The sequence below is a fragment of the Acipenser ruthenus genome, chromosome 1, assembly GCF_902713425.1.
Source record: "Acipenser ruthenus chromosome 1, fAciRut3.2 maternal haplotype, whole genome shotgun sequence".
In the NCBI taxonomy this organism is placed as follows: Eukaryota; Metazoa; Chordata; class Actinopteri; order Acipenseriformes; family Acipenseridae; genus Acipenser; species Acipenser ruthenus.
Window position 1 is genome coordinate 37424875 of NC_081189.1, and position 12919 is coordinate 37437793.

The window sequence follows — 12919 nt, forward strand, 5'->3', positions numbered from 1 at the left end:
CTGGAGGACCTGGCCAGCCTCTTCCCCTGGTGTTCCTGGTGCGGGAAGGTGGACCACTGCTGGAGGTCCTGCCCAGAAGTGCCACCGGCAGACTGGTGTGGCCGTTGTGAGGAGGACGGCCACAACTGGGCAGGATGCCCCTACAATCAGGCCCAGGAAGAGGTGCAGTTTTCACCCCGGGCATCAGGGGCCACCCCACTACCTCCAGTGCCACCACCTTCACCACCATCCCAGGAAATATGGGACTGGTTGATGCACCCTGAGGCAGACCTCTTCCACAACCTCCCCATAGCTATCAACACGCTGTGGCGTCGAGATGGGGGGGGAAGGTGGGAAAAGTGGGAGGAACAGCATCACCCGGCATCCTTCGCAGAGCTTGCCCTCGTGGTCGTTAACTACTTGGCGGTAGATATGGGAGAGGCCCCAGTCATTCAAACAAAGAAGGTGGAGCCGCCGTCCCGAGAGCCAGAGTGGGAGGAGCCGCCGTCCCGAGAGCCAGAGTGGGAGGAGCCGCCGTCCCGAGAGCCAGAAGGGGAGCCGCTGCCGTCGCCCAGAGAGGGGGAGCCGCTGCTGTCGCCCAGAGAGGGAGGAGCCCAAACGTCCACAGCCCGAGAGGGAGGAGCCCGAACGTCCACAGCCCGAGAGGGAGGAGCCCGAACGTCCACAGCCCGAGAGGGAGGAGCCCGAACGTCCACGGCCCGAGCGGGAGGAGTCGGTGCGTCCACGGCCCGAGAGGGAGGATCCCGAGCGGGAGGAGTCGGTGCGTCCGCGGCCCGAGCAGGAGGAGTCGGTGCGTCCGCGGCCCGAGCGGGAGGAGTCGGTGCGTCCGCGGCCCGAGCGGGAGGAGTCGGTGCGTCCACGGCCCGAGAAGGGGAAGCCCACAGGCCCAGGGCTGAAGGGACCTGCAAGGGAAGAATACAGGCTGTTCCCACCTCCACCGCCAGCAGAGGGGGAACAGCCGGAGCTGTCTCTCCCTTCATCGCCTGGGGTTGCCTGCCTGTCCGCATCGCCTGGGGTTGCCTGCCTGTCCGCATCGCCTGGGGTTGCCTGCCTGCCCGCCCGCATAGTCTAGAGAAACTCTCAGTGTGCTTTCTCCTAGGGATGCTGGTCCACCGTCGCCTGGGGTCGTTGCTGGTCCGCCGTGGCCTGGGGTGGAGCTACCATCCCGAGCGCCAGAGGAGCCAGAGGGTCCCGCGCCGCCAGAGGGTCCCGCGCCGCCAGGGGGTCCAGCGTCGCCAGAGGGGCCAGGGGGTCCCGCGTCGACAGAGGGTCCAGCGCCGCCGGAAGGTCCAGCGCGGCCGTTCCCGCCTCCGCCACCAGAGGGAGTCGGGCTGCCGTTCCCGCCTCCGCCACCAGAGGGAGTCTGGCCGCCGTTCCCGCCTCCGCCACCAGAGGGAGTCTGGCCGCCGTTCCCGCCTCCGCCACCAGAGGGAGTCTGGCCGCCGTTCCCGCCTCCGCCACCAGAGGGAGTCGGGCCGCCGTTCCCGCCACCGCCACCAGAGGGAGTTGGGCCGCCAATCCCGCATCCGCCACTAGAGGTGCCACCAGCGCTGCTCCTGCTGGAGGGTCCAGGCTCCCTGCCAGCGTTCATGGTCTTGGAAGGTCCGGGGCCCCCGCTGTTGAAGAAAGCTTGGGGGAGCCGACATCAACCCTGCCCACCACCGCCCGTTGAAATAGCCCACTCAAGGGACATAAGGGGACTCTTGGGGGGAGGACTTGGGTTTAAAGGGGGGGGGGGGTTTGGCCGATTGCGGCCTCCGTACTTTGTACGTGGAGGGAGGTGTGTGGCAAAGCAGGGCTCTGCCCTTAGAAATACTGGCAGGGAAGGAGTTAAATTCTCCTCCCTGCCCAGATTGATTGCTTCAGGTGGGAGCAATCAACTAATTAAGTATTCAATTAAGGACTGAGCCACCTGGCATAAAAGGAGGCTTCAGCCTCCCATTAGGAGATAGAGTTCTGGAAGGAGAAGAGTGTTTTTGTTTGTGCTGTGTTTTATTAGTTATTGAATCCAGTGAAGGCAACGCCCAGCCTGGAAGCCTTAATTTGTAAGTTTTGTTGTGTGTCTATTTTGTGTTTTGAAACCTTTCTGTTTGGCCCTTGTGCCTATTTATTTGATTATTTTTGTTTATTAAAAAACTTTATTTTTGAACTTTATACTGTCTCTGAGTCTCAACCTCGGTCATTCCTGTCACAAGCCTATTATTAATGTTTGTATAAATGGAGGCTGTGTGGTCCAGTGGTTAAAGAAAAGGGCTTGTAACCAGGAGGTCCCTGGTTTGAATCCCTCCTCAGCCACTGACTCATTGTGTGACCCTGAGCAAGTCATGTAACCTCCTTGTGCTCCGTCTTTCGGGTGAGATGTAGTTGTAAGTGACTCTGCAGCTGATGCATAGTTCACACACACTAGTCTCTGTAAGTCGCTTTGGATAAAGGCGTCTGCTAAATAAACAAATAATAATAAATGTAAATTGTTAAGCACAACTAACCGAACATTTAGCCTCATATTATTATTAGTAGTTGTAATCGTATTTTCTTTCTATAATTCTTTAAATATGTCCCAGGAACAAGCGCTCCACCTCTTCTTCCACCACACAGAACTGGAATGAATTGTTAGCATCAATTGGCATATTGTGCAATAAGTAATGGATGTAGTTAACAGACAACATAAATGTACTGTATCGTTTTAAATAAAGACTTTTGTTTGAATGTTTATAATATTACAAGACATCCACGTTTCATTATAATGTGTGTGTGTTAAGCGGATTCTACGCCTGGCACTTCTACCGCAGCTGCAGACCAGCAGTCACTGGCTTCTCGGAGCAGAGGCAGGGTATAGGGACCGGCAGATGTGTTCAGGAACATTAGGATGCTCAGCCTGGTACTCCGCCTATAGAACTGCCAGTGCATGAAGCTGCTCAGGAACCTTGTATGTATTTCTACATATCCCCCTGTTCTCAATCTTATATTCATATAGGCCTAAGGATCATACTGTTTTTTATTGTATTGTAGTGTAACCCCCCCCATGTTCCCACATTTTCCACATACGTTTATAGACTACTTTAATTAAATAAAACCTTTAGATGTTACGCATATCTATTTTTTAAGCAGTAAAACTTAGAAGTTTTATTTTATATACTTTTGTGTGTGTTGGAAAGGTAATGAGACACAAACAAGTAATGCTTGATAATTCGGAATGTGTGCAACAACAAGTTAATTGGTTTCTCTTGCTATTTTTTTTTAATCTTCATGGCAATGCATGAAGCTCTCCTAACAATATTCAGAGTCGTTCTTTTCCTAATTACTAGGCTGGTACGGCTGACTTTTTTTTCCTAAATCAGAACAGCATAGCAACGCATTTCCTGCAAAGTACGGCAAACACGATGTGAGGAAAACTGTCATGACTTGTGCATGTAAACGCTGTCAATGTGAAAGGTACAATACATAGAAAACATTTTACAAAAAGCATATGCAGCAGCATATTTAAATACACTGGGAATATTTTAAATTCAACCAATGTAGCTTTTAAAGACTCAAGTTTAATAAATTAATTTTGTAAATCGAACCTTCAAGGAGACAAGTATACATTTGGGAGGAGCCATACCATGGCCCTTCATCTATAGCCTGCGTCACTGTGTCACAGTCACAAGATATCACTTCTATGCATTCCATTATGTGTAATGATACATGCTTGTTTTAAATAAGGAAAATATTATTTTTTGTAAATAAACAACACTTGTGACGTGTTTGAATCCAACACAAGGAGAAAATGAAGGGAAACGCTGCTATTAAGTAAATGCTGCTGCAAACCCAAAACCTACTGGTGATATGGAACTGCATCACTGTAATACAAAAAAAAGGCTGGTATATGGTAAAGAATGTGTTTCAAGAATCAAGAAATGGAGAAAACAATGAAAGTGAAAGAAGTAATGCAGCACTATAACAATTTGCAGGCATACCAGTATGCAATTTAACACAGTAAACCCAACATTTGGCTTGGAAGGTTGCAATTGCACGTATTTATATTTTCTATAAATCATTCCAGCTGTGCTGACAGATTTAATTGCTTAATTACATTTTCCAAAAAGTTGTATGCTTGTGTCTCTTATGTTAACCCATCCCAAATGAATGGCTGCATCCTAGATGGAGAAATCCATTATAAAAAAATGAAATAATTTTGGTGAAAAGAAATACATATTTAAATACGACTTTGCCATAATTTCCATGTGAAGGACCAGTGCCAGTAATAAAGTATTAAGAATGTAGTGCTCAACTCTAGGGCAACAACCAGTCTAGTCACATAATTTGCTTCCATTTCAGTCACTCCAGTGTATAAAGCACAAGAAAACTGAGCTTAATTTGCTAAACCACATACATTTGTTTTCTGAATCTATAATTACTGTATTACAATAAAATTAGGACTTGTATTATACAGAATTGCCTAATAAAGAAAACATACAACAGTACACTATTACGAAAATAACAAACAAGTTGTCTCAGTTTAATGTTTTTTTTTTTTTTTTATTAGCGTCATCTACAAGAATCAAGAGTTCAGAAAAACACGGCCCAACTAAAGATGGGATTTGTTAACCTTATGAAATCTAACTCAATGACATCTGCAACAACACTTGGTAACCCCCTATGTGTGGATGTTTAATTGTATAAATAAAGTGCATTTTTCTTCAGGGAAAGTAACATGTGGTTTAAATGGATAAAATGAGACACCCTGGGGTACTTTTAAAACAACACTGTACTCACCAGACTCTTTCCATCCACACACAGATTTTCTTGGGTTGGTAACAACACTGATAGTTTCCTTGCAGTCCAATCCAGGCACTTACAGGTAAATAAAAAACCTAAAAATAAAAGTTACATAAACATACCTGAGTACATTTTATTTACAGGGACTCTTTGTAATTTCAATTTTGCTAGTTTAAAATAAAAAATAAAAAAGTATAGTTGGTTTAAATATGTATTCATGGCCTGGCTAATGCTGAAATACTAACTGGTATTAATTCTGGACTTGTAACAAATGAACTCACAAATTAAGTCAACAGTCTACAGCAGTGGTTGGCAATTAAATTTGACGGCAGGCCAAATGACCCTCCGGCAGCCGCAGAGCGGGCCACTTGCAATACCGTAGCTCCCGCCCAAAAAATGTGTTGCAGCATGGCAGAAGGCATACCGGCTCGTCAATAAAAAAAAAACAAAAAAAAAACTGGTCATGCTGGTTGAAAACAAACCAAAAAGGAAAAAAAAAAGTAATATATATATATATATATATATATATATATATATATATATATATATATATATATATATTAGTGTTGTAGCTATTAAGAGACAAATTAGTTTAGTTTAACATTCCGATATGTTTTAAGTGAAACGTAACTCAAAATGACTCCTAACGATGACAGACTTTATTGTACAGCTAAAAGATAATCGTTTTTGTCCGTGATCCGTTTTCAATTAACCCGGATGGTGATTTCTTGTCCCATGCAAAGCAAGTGCTTCCCGCAATCGACGAAGCAACAACTGGAACTAATAGTATATTTGCAGGCATCGTCATTGCTGAAAACAAAGCAAATCTGGAATCATTCTGGTCCACCTATATATGTCCAGAGAACTACCTCTGGCTCTGTTTGTGCTCTCCATGTTTGGATCTACTTACACATGCAAAACAGCTTATTCCACAATGAATGCAATATTAAAAACAGATGCACGAAACACGCAGACACAAGAATCTTTGGAGGACTGCCTGCGTATCGCTGTCACGTCTATCACACATGGTGTTCTAAAGCTGATCTCAGAACTAAAGTGCCATTTTTCTCATTAAATTTGTCATAATACAATGAAGCATTTAAAATAAAAATGTATGCTACTTTTGAATTGTGTTTTATGTTATTCTGCGTTTCTGTCTAAAACATTAAAATGAAGTTCCGATCTCGCTCAGCCCTTGATACAGCCCTGCCAGGAGACATCTGCGGGCCACATGACACCTGTCCGGTCCACCATTTGCCGACCACTGGTCTACAATGTACTATGGTTTAGCAAGGCCTTACTCCAGGTCATTAGAAAAAAAAAGAAGTTACACAGTTCCACACCTGACTGATGGAGATGCTACAGCTGAACTGCAGGTGTTGACAGTGCTGATGGCGTCCTCTCCCTGGATGGTGAATTTAGAGGAGTAACACAAAGGCAGCCAAGACCTCAGCACCAGCTTCAGCCATTTATTCATCTGCATATTTCATTCAGTACCTGAATTCAAAAATAAAAATACATTGAAAATTAATTACACTGTTGTATAATATGTAACTATAACCTAATATGAAAAGGTAACAACATACAAACAGTAGCTTTTTCAACACTCTGAATAATAAAATACTGTGTTAACTACCTAGAAGTCAAATACAGCTTACTGCCCACCCACATAAAGATGAATGTGGCAGTCACGTGACATTGTTGCTGTGCACTTGCAATTAATGCTGTCACCAAGCTAGCCCTTTCTCTCGCAAACATCAATTTATTTACATTTTGCATTCTACAGTATGGTATATTCCTTATAAGAGACGCATGCCGTCGGTATTTAAATCGCTATGGTTTCCCTTTTTCCTTAGTGTTCTCTGCTACCCATCAGCCACTTCGTTGTGCTGCCTCAAATGTCAAGCTAGCCATCGTTACACAGTTTTTTACTGTCATATCTAAGGTACTTTTTTCGATTCCCAAATCATTTTCCATACTTCATATTAAACAAATCATATTCCCAATCGTTTTAAGTCATTCAACGTATTTTATATATATATAGTACTAGTACTTATTTTCATACCCATCAGCCATCGCGGTATGCAGACAGCTTCTGCTCTGGTACTGTCTGCTGCCCTTTTCTTTGTGATTTCAGTCAAAGTAATATAAGCTCTTCATTTTACATCCGATCTGGAGACTGGATACCAGCTTGACGTTTTTCAGCTGAATTAAACACACACACACAAAATAGCTAATACTTTAATCGTTGTGTTTTAATTAAAAATTGTACTACTGCCAGTCTACTGTATTCCGTGGTGTAAATTCTGCTTCTTTGACATGCTTACCCATCAGTCTCCGCGGTCCTAGCTGCAGCCCAATGTTACGCAGGTCTATGTATTATTTCATTCTAAGATTGCAGATTCCCCCTTTTCTGGTACTTTATTTCATGAAAATGGCTCACAAATATAATTGGACAGGTACGCTGTATTTTAATTAAACCATTGGAAGTGAACTGACTGTATTATGGCGGCACTTGCAGTAATATTCTCACTAGCTTAATGTCTTGTCTCCATCATATCGGTCTCGGTTTTGCCGTTGCTAAGTGAGACCGGAGTAGTTTGATGTTACCCATCAGCCTCTGCTCTGGACCTCAGTGGTACCCAACCGAAATAAAGGTAATAAGTAAATAATCAGTGCAGTTATGTTTGTGGGAACATTTCTGTATGACAAAAACATTTGTAACGGTTAATCATATTGCTACAACATAAACATCGTCATTCCTTACACCAGTGGAAAGACGTTTTTTTAACATTGAGATAACGCTTCAACCCCACCCTTTCATTCCCCTAGGAGATATACATACTTAAAAACCGAAGCGACGCTTGTCAGGTTTTAATTAATTATAAACGAATGGGAGGGACATCTGGTTGTTGCTATTAAACAAGCAAACAAACAGAAAAAGGATACACTGTTGCTATATTTTTTACCTGTTTCATTTACTATCAGTTTGAACTGTTGGTAACGGATTGCTATTTATACCTCAGGACATTTTTAATGTATGTTGTCTGTAAAAGTCTGTCTTACAAGTATGTTTTTTTTTTTTTTGTTTTTTTTTTAAGTTTACAAAATTATTTGGGGACCACCAGGGATCCCTGAACCCCAGTTGAGAACTGATCTGCTGACTAGTAAATATTGGGATTTTTGTTCTTGTAATCCACTTGTCAGCAAATTATTCTGAGTTGTTGAACAGATATATAGGTACAATAGTTCTAGCATAACATTGGTACCCTAGGGCAGTACTGTAATCTAGGCTATTTGTTATAATGTAGCTTGAAAAAAAAAGTATAGGCGAAGGCTATTAAGTTATACGCTGGTTTTGTGAAAGAAAAACAATCATTGACATTCATCCCCCACCACGGCTGTAAATTCAAAATGTGATATATTAGTAACAGATGCCCTGACATACCCCTCCATTCTAAAAATCTCAATAGTTTGTGCTATAGTATGGCCAGACAAATCACATTGAATAAGTGGTTCTTTAGATATTTCTAAATAAATGTGAGTGTGATTCGATATACAGTCTGCTGATACACTCATTAACCTAAAGCAAGTCTGAAGCAAGTCTCACCCCAATTGGATAAGCAGTTCTCTAGATATATGTATACATGTAAATATGTGTCTTATAAGGACATACAGTAATAGCTTTGTGGAAATTGCTGGGCTTACAGTTCTACAAATGCTTTTCCCCAACGTTTCCTTGTTTGTACTGAACAAGTACTGTAGAAATAGTTTGAATCTCGCCTCACCTGCAGGGGTCAGAATTGTAACAGTAGTACCTCACACACTGTAAACCCCAAAGTCATTCTAAATAAATTAAATCAGGATACATTAACTTAAAAGTTCAAATTTTATTCATAACACTCATCCATTTTAAGTTAGTTGAACATTCAAATTTACTTTAGTTGTTCAAACGTAAATGGTTTAAGTAGAATCAGGGTACTAGATTCCCATCAGCCCTTGCAGGACTTGTACAATTTATTTTTAGAATTGTTTGTTGTTTATTGTGTTGTTGTTTTGTATATGTGCGGTTGCACAAGTGTGTTGTGTTTGGTTGTCTCTTGTGTCCCTGCCTGCTCCTTTAGATGTGTTCTCCTTGTGTTGTGTGAGCCACCCCTGTTCGGTGGTCAGTCTGCAGATGTGACCTCCCTCCCTTCTCCCCCTGTCTACATCTCTGCATCTACCTGTTTGCTTTAAATATATAAGCAGAAGTGCTGCAACTGGTAGCTAATGAAATAGCTTATTGATTGCACATTCTGTTGTGTCAGCTAATTTTTTATTGTTCAAATGAAATAATGTTCAAACTAACTTGAATAATAAAAGTAAATCTAACTCAAATGGGTTAAGTTACATGAATATACATGTTATGAGTTTAGTCAGCCCCAGAGAAAGTTGTAACAAAAACTAAATGAGTAGCTAAACTTAATTATATTAAGCAATGAGTTTACTCAATTTTTTGAGTAAACTTGACTTATAAGGGTTTACTGTGCACACAGACACATACAGCACTGCTCTGTTACATTTACAAACCCAGTTTGTCCCGTTTTCTTTGGAAATTACAGAAATTGGTGTCACAACACCTGGTAGCCACTAAAATGCAGTACATTTCTGTGCTATGCATGCAAGTTCTCTTTTATGAAAACAGGGAAGGTCTAGACTTAGTTAATATTTATGGACCTGTCTCAGTTCTTTTGAGCATACAAACTGTTTCTGGTTCATATTTAGCGCAAAATGAAAGCAAAATGAGTTTAGAAAAATGTGGAAGTGAACCAAAAAAAAAAGGAGTTCTCTTCCAAGTGAGTTGTTTTGCATGTAACTGTGACAGCCTGAACTGGATTCATTTGGAAATGAAGCATGAGTGTAAAGATGCAGATTTTTTCTTTTTGCCTAATATTGATAGTGTCCTGCCAAAAACACCCAAGTGTGCCAAGTCCAAGGCTCCATACGTCTGGTTATACCTTTATCAAACAGTCCAAAAAAAGAAAACTACCATGTATTAATGACACCAATTTCTGAAATAAATAAATAAATAAATAATTGAAAATATATATTTTAAAGTTCCAATATTCTCAGATTGGCAGAAGCACAAAATCTAAATATGCCTTATTTTAAAAACATTTAAAACCATTGAAAATAAAAATCAGCTGAACAAAATATAATTACGATCGCAATGCATGTCAGAAGCATGTCAACCTCATGCCTTCAGGGGAGAGTGCAACCTAAAGACTGAGCACCAGAATCCGTAGTTCAATACAGTACATGCTGAAAACTTCCAGAAGTTTCTGTATAATAATTACTAATTTAGCTGGAATCATTACCTCGGCTGCAGGCAGTCTTTGCCCCCTAGTGGTCATGTAAACAATTAACAGTAAAAAAAAACATGGACATCTCTACAATCATGCAAAATATTACCGGTAACAACAATTTTTTTTTGATTAACTATTTCCCCTGAGCTATTTCTTTGTGATGTTAGCTTGGTTAGATATGTATAGAAACATTTCAGTTAGTGGTGGCAATACCATCATTTTCATTAGTTCCCCTCTCACATTTCTTTTTAATCGACTGACATCACAACCATGATTCTAGATCAGTGAGCTGGACCTTTTGCTCTTATAATCAACCTAGATGTAAGTGTGAATTGAGCAGTCTAGGCCAGCCCCTTTAGGAGGGTGAGAGAAGTCAGCCATATACTCTCCTGCTAGAGAAGATACAGACGAGGGCTTTTCAGAGAACAGGGAAACATGCTGTGGAAAACAGCAGGAAACAAAAAACGAAATGTAGAACCAGCATCACATGTATAAGTGTAATGCAGCAGGTTTCAATGTGGCTGCCATTTTGTTTTTGTTTTTTATTATACATAATACATCATTCATAATATATAATACATAAGACCTTCGACAAGGTTGTCTGTGAAACCAGAAGATCACCTTATGGCTGAGTGTTTACAGTTATGGATACAAAAATACAAAATTAAAAAATGTGTATTCTCAACAATCAACGATACATTAACATTACATTCTATTTTTGAGAAGTAATTATTTAGAGCGCAAGGCAATGGATAGCAGTGTTTAATTAGTTAGGTGAATGACACTCACTGCCATACAGGAAGCAGGAGTTTTTGGTGCAAGTACAGATTCTGTTGTGTCGTCTTTGACAAACACCCATCATAAATATCCCAAGCTACTGTGCTATCAAGGTGTTATTGTTTGACCTTTTCATTTGATTTTTACTTTAGAGTGTGGTGGCACCTGGTGTTTTTTGTCCTGGTGTTAGCGTGGGTTCACCAACCAATTTTATGGAGATATGTTGATGCTTTAATGGAAAGTTGTTCTTGGTGTACAAATTGTAGATCATTTTAAAGACGACATCTGATAATTCTTAAGATTGCAATGCTTTCTATTTAAAAAAAAAAAAAAAGTGATGTTTCAACTATAAATGGACGTCTTTGTGAACAAAACCAAACATCTCTGGTAGTATGATCTAAGGCCTATGTCATATCAGATAACATTTTTGATAAAAGTTTTGTAAACATGAATATGGAAATGTGTAAATAGTCACATGTTAAAAGAATGTGGCACTGAAATGGTTAATGTTCACCTGACACCACCCAGATTATATCTGCTGCTCGTCTTGTATTCTCCCAACCTCGCTTTTCTCATGCTACCCCTCTGCTTTGCACCCTCCACTGGCTACCTATCTCTGCTCGCATTCAATTCAAGACCCTTGTGCTTGCCTACCGCTCTCTTCACCACACTGCCCCCTCCTACCTCCAATCCCTTGGGTCTCCCTACACCCCCTCTCGCCCTCTCCGCTCCTCCTCTACAGGCTGACTGGTCATGCCTTACCTCCACTCTCCATCCTGCCGTACCCGCTTCTTCTCTTCCTTAGCCTGTGTGTTGGAACCAGCTACCGGAGAACCAGGACTGCTCCGTCTTTCACTGCCTTCCGCAGCCTCCTCAAGACCCACCTATACTTGTACATCTCTTGATCTACCCCTCCTTCTAAGCACTGGACTTGTATGACCTAAGCACCACATTAATGGCTCCACAGCTAATGCACTATCCTTGCACTAATGCACTACTACTATGTCATTGTAGATATAACGTGTTGTAATCCTAACTTGTTGCATCCTAGCTTATATTGTGTTTTTAGTAGTAGTATTTGCATGAGGAGGTCAACGAGAGACATAAAATAAAGATATGCGGGGATGATCCACATTCTTATCTTTTCTCCATTGTAGCTCCTTTCAGTTTCTTTGTTCGCAATTCAAAATATAAGTACTGCATTTAAGCTTGCTTTGCTGACAGCTTACTTCATCTCCAGCTTTACAGGACGACAGTGGCATCCAGGAAAACATCACCAGTCTGTGGGCAAAATGCATTGACATGTTACCCTGTGGATCTTTGTCATGGCAAATCAATATGTCAAGCCCATTTAGCTACAGAACTTTCTTGCACAGAGTTGACCTTTTCATATTCGTTATATATATATATATATATATATATATATATATATATATATATATATATATATATATATCATCACTGCGATATCCTTAAAGCAGTGGGAGAGGCTGCAGGCAATAAAGTCATTCTTTTACAAAGAACTTCAAGTTTACTTGCCTCTATCTTTACTCACATCTCTCTGAACAGTTTCTCACTTTTTAAAGTAGCAAGCATGGAAAGTAACTGTTGCTTTAAACTGATATGCTTAATTAAAAATCTGACTACACTGTATACTCTCCATCTTATTTGAATGACATGCTATTTTGAGGAGTATCATTCTAGCTGTGAATGAACTGATGTTTCCATCATTTCATGTAGCTATGAGGTGACCTGGTTGACATTTGTAATATACGTTTTAGAATGTTGAGATTTCTGGGGTATGATCACAATACAGCAGTGCATACCCAGAAGTGCATACTTAACCCACTGCAAAAATAGGTGTTCAGGTGGGTATGGATTTACTTTACCTACCTGATTCGTTTAAAAAATATTCTCAGGCAGTTTTGCAGATAACATTTATCCTTCCACAACACTAAGTAAAACTGACATACTTGGATTTAAGTCATCATTTACTGTATATGTTGAATGTAGTGGCCCCAGACAGTGAACTGCTGTAG

The 12919-nt window shown here is 41.1% G+C and overlaps 1 protein-coding gene across 5 annotated transcripts in view; it reads right to left on the bottom strand.

The window, feature by feature from the left end:
• Window positions 1-7281, bottom strand: part of LOC117972772 (zinc finger protein 532-like) — a 45149-nt gene extending 37868 nt beyond the window's left edge. For 3 of the 5 annotated variants that reach the window (XM_059024708.1, XM_059024702.1, XM_059024714.1), the window contains exons 1-3: window positions 6824-7072; window positions 6102-6255; window positions 4756-4853 (exon numbers count right to left, since the gene is read on the bottom strand). The gene's annotated coding sequence lies outside the window, so the exon portion shown is untranslated. The other 2 variants (XM_059024705.1, XM_059024710.1) reach the window with 2 other exon arrangements.
• Between the last annotated feature and the right edge of the window lie 5638 nt (window positions 7282-12919).